A 4,854-nucleotide genomic window follows, 5' to 3' on the forward strand; every position below is an offset into this window, starting at 1 on the left:
TGGTCTCAGCTCAGGTCTTGATCTCAGGATTGTGAGTTCAAACCCTGCATTGGGTTCCAGCCTAGGCATGAAGCCTACTTTAAAGGGGGTGGGGGAGGGCATCTTTTCCAGCTGGTTCATTTCCAGACAGGGTGAAACGTCCCTGCTCTGAGTGCCCTAAGCACTTGCCAGTATTGGCACTTAGCGGACTATCGTTATGATTTACCTAATAATCTGGTCCTCCCCGTGCTAGAGACCATGGCCCCCCTACCATCTGTCTAACACAACATCTTGCACATAGGAGAGTCCCAGTAAAAGTTTAGTCAGTGTATGAATGACTAGACCTTCATAGAAAGAAGACTGGAAGGATATGCACCAACAGGTTAAGAAAGCTTATTTCTGGATATCTAAACATTTTTCTTCCTTATATTTTTCCACACACTCCAAATTTTCTACAATGGATCTAACATCATTTTGTAGTCAGAAAAGATAGCATACAATTGCTAATTTTGTAACTCAGAGTCTGCCATGAAATACTTGGAGCCTGGTTTTTAATATGAGATCCCTGTTTGTCCTGTTTCATCAAATCCATTACAAATCAGAACTCGAATAGCACACATATTAAAAGATGATTTTTCTCAATACCAGAAGATTCATGGAAGGAGGTTCATTAAACTGTAAATTCTTCTAAGACAAGACATGTTGATACTATCTTTTTTTTCTTTTTAAGATTTTATTTATTTGATGGAAAGAGAGAGATCATAAGCAGGAGGAGTGGCAGGCAGAGGGAGAGGGAGACACAGGCTCCCCGCTGAGCAGGGAACCAGATATGGGGCTCCATAGAGGGCTGGATCCCAGGACCCAGGGATCATGACCTGAGCTGAAGGCAGATGCTTAACTGGCTGAGCCACACAGGTGCCCCTGACATCATTTCCAAAATAGTCCATCTATCTACTTCTTTTCAAGGCATATCTTCAAGGGAAGTTCACTGGCTTAATTTTATTTTGTGAAAGCTACTGTTTACAAATCTTCTTCCTCCCAATCCACTGCATTTTACCTATAGCATGGATGGTATCAAGTATTTCTATGAAAGTCTGAGGTTTATATTTACTTTTCTTTAAGGTGAAACGATTTGTTTTTTCCTGGTAAAATTTCAAAGAGAATTGTTTTTTTAAAATTTGCATCCTGACATCCTTAGCCAGGGACGTTTCACAATGGAAAACACAAAATGATACATAATTTTAGGTTATGCTGAAATGGTTTCATTCTATGGCTCTACCCTCCAACTATCCCCTAGATCATAAAGGCACAGTTCTCAGGCTTCTCCTTACTAGATTTTATAGAAGCTCCAAGCTCAGATAAAAATTCTTAAATAATCAAAGTTGTTCTGCAGTCAAATGCTCTACCACTGAGCTATAACCCCTCAAAGTTGTTCTGATCTCACTTTTTTTTTTTTAAAGATTTTATTTATTCATTTGAAAGAGAGAGAGGAAGAGAAAGCTCAAGCAGGGGGAGCAGCAGGCAGAGGGAGAAACAGGCTCTCCACTGAGCAGGGAGCCTGATGCGGGGCTCGATCCCAGGACCCTGGGATCATGACCCGACCCGAAGACAGAGGCTTAACCCACTGAGCCACCCAGGCGCCCCAAGATATCATTTTTTTTTTTTTTAAGATTTTGTTCATTTATTTGAGAGAGAGAGAGAGAGAGATCGTGTGAGAAAGGAAGACCACGAGCAGGGGGGACGGGCAGAGGGAGAGAGAGAGAAGTAGACACCCCCGCTAAGCAGGGAGCCTGATTCGGGACTTGATTCCAGCACCCTGGGATCATGGCCTGAGCTGAAGACAAGCTTAACTGATTGAGCCACACAAGCGCTCCTGATCTCGCTTTTGAGGCTCCTTCCCAGTATATTCTGGTCCATGTTCACTGCCTAGTGAACATCCTGTCAGACACAGACACACATATCCCATAACTATAGCTCGTACCATGTGTTCCTCAGGCGAAAATTCCATCCTTCCACTTGCCCTCACTCCAATCGAACTGATCTGCCCAGCATTCCTCTCATTCTTGTTACATAACAATACAGCCTAGGGTTTTCCAGTGGTTTATTGATCCCTGCTGGTGGGTGTCAGGATTGCCTTTTTTTTTTTTTTTAAGTAGCAGTGTTATTTATTTACTTGTTTTTTATTTTAATTATTTTTATGAACATATAATGTATTATTAGCCCCCAGGGGTACATGTCTGTGAATCATCAGGCTTACACACTTCCCAGCACTCACCATAGCATATACCCTCCCCAATGTCCATAACCCCACCACCCTCTCCCTACCCACCTCCCCTAGAAACCCTCTGTTTTGTGAGATTAAGAGTCTCTTATGGTTTGTCTGCCTCCCAATCCTAACTTGTTTCATTTTTTCCTTCTCTACCCCCTAAGCCCTCCACTCTGCCTCTCAAATTCCTTCTATTGTCCAGTGGAAAAAAGTCTTGCCTGTTAACAGCAGGCTGACATAACAGCCTTGCCCCAAGGCGGTTGTCCTAAAGGTGGTAATTTCAGGAGTGCTGCCTGTCTGCCATACCACCATCTCATTGCAGTGGCTCCCTGGGGAAGCAGCGGGAAGGAGAGGGAAAATGCTGATCACCTGAGACAATCCAAGAGGGAGCCCAGTATTGTCCGAGTGTTTGCATTCTGTCCCTCTGCCTTCTTCCTAGAAGTCCCTTGGTGACACCCCTACCAGAAGAGCAGCACATGGTGAAATGGAAACTGCACAATCAAACAGAGAAGCAAATAAGAACACAAGGGTAAGTACACTGAGCCCAGCCCTCTTGTTGGATTGTAAATGGAGCCCAGGGGCGCCTGGGTGGCTCAGGTCATGATCCCAGGGTCCTGGGATCTAGCCCCACATCGGGCTCCCTGCTCAGCAGGAAGCCTGCTTCTCCCTCTCACACTCCCCTGCTTGTGTTCCCTCTCTCGCTGTGTCTCTCTCTGTCAAATAAATGAATAAAATCTTAAAAAAAAAAAAAATGGAGCCCAGCCTTCCTGTTGGATTAAAAATCTCTCTGGGTTATCCAATAGTCACCCTTCATTCTATCTGAACAAAGGCTTTTTTTCTACTGTGGAGAAGCAGGTCACCTCCGCAGGTTCTCTGTGCTGTTTCCTAGATGTGCGGAAGGGACCCCTTGCTTGGTGGCAGAGTCTGGAACTGCTGCTCCGCGGGACTGGGTCTTCAGGCTGCCATCTTTGCCTGGACCCATGTACGCCAAAGCTCCCATTTCCTAGTTTATTACAGCTCCAGTTCTTTTTATTTTTGCTTCTCTTTCTTTTAAAAATTTTTATTTATTTTTTAAAATTGAAGTATAACTGACCTTCAGTGCCATATTAGTCTTACCTCAGACTAATGTACAGAATGTTTCCAGAATTCTATACAACTCAGTGCTCATCGTCAGTGTGCTCCTAACCCCCTTCACCTTTTCCCCCACCTCCTTCCCCACCACTCCTTTGGTAATCACCAGTTTGTTCTCTGTATTTTAGGAATCTGGTTTTTTGCTTGTGTCTTATTGTATTTGTCTGTTTGATTTCTTAAATTCTATACATGAGTGAAATCAAATGGTATTTGTCTTTCTCTGACTGATTTATTTCATTTAGCATCATACCCTCTGGATCCGTCCATGTCATTGCAAATGGCAAGATTTTATCCTCTTTTATGCCCAGTTGTTCTTTTTTTTTTTTTTAAAGATTTTATTTATTTATTTGACAGAGAGAGAGAGATCACAAGTAGGCAGAGAGGCAGGCAGAGAGAGAGGAGGAAGCAGGCTCCCTGCGGAGCAGAGAGCCCGATGCGGGGCTTGATCCCAGGACCCTGAGATCATGACCTGAGCCGAAGGCAGCGGCTAAATCCACTGAGCCACCCAGGTGCCCCTATGCCCAGTTGTTCTTAATGGTGAAACTGGAGCTTGTTTAAGTACCACATCTTGACAGCTGGGGGACAATTCTGACCTCGAGCTCTTGACCTTACAAAACAATTGCCCAATGCAAATTTAAAGTGAGCTATCCACGTAACTTAAAATTTTCTGAGTAGTCATGAAAAAAATAAAAAGAAACAAGTGAAGTTAATTTTAGTAGTATATTATTCTACTTAATATATCCAAATACATTTATACCCAATTACATTTCAGCATGTAATCAATATGAAAAGTAATGAAGTATTTTATATTTTTTGTACTAAGTCTTTGAAATCTGGTGTGTATTTTGTGCTCATAGTGCATCTGAATTTGGACTGGCACATTTCAAACGTTCAGGGGCCACACATGGATAAAGGCTACTGCACGAAACACAGCAATTATAGAGGAAGTATAGCAGGATTTTGGAGATTGTCCAGGCCGACTCCTTATTTACAGAAAAGTTAAGTACATACTCAGAAGTTATGCAACCAGTTAGTAAAAAAGGCAGGATTAGAATCCAATTATCCTCACCCTACCCTATGGTCTTATTCTCAAAGGTGATTAGCAACAAAGTTGGGCTAGAACTCACACTTCCCTTATTCCTGCTCACACCTGCTCTGGACCTCTCTTTTCTACCAGGCAAGCCTAGAGGGAAGAAGCCTTTCTACCTGTCTTACTTTCCTCCTAAATAGACTAACAGCTCCACTGGAAATAATTTGGCTGTAAACCAAGACCAGAGTGTGGTTGAATTTTTCCATATCTTACCACCAGATAATGTTTTTTTTTTATGACTTGTCACCCTTGTCCCCGAAACCAGAAACTCTTAGTTTCAGCAAGCTACTTAAAACACTCTGATTCCTTTATGCCATGGTTCTTAGTTGAGGTGCCCATCAGAATCACCTATGGAGCTTCCAGAGAATTCAAATGATGCCCCCCCACC

The sequence above is a fragment of the Meles meles genome, chromosome 3 (assembly GCF_922984935.1).
Source record: "Meles meles chromosome 3, mMelMel3.1 paternal haplotype, whole genome shotgun sequence".
Classification (NCBI taxonomy): domain Eukaryota; kingdom Metazoa; phylum Chordata; class Mammalia; order Carnivora; family Mustelidae; genus Meles; species Meles meles.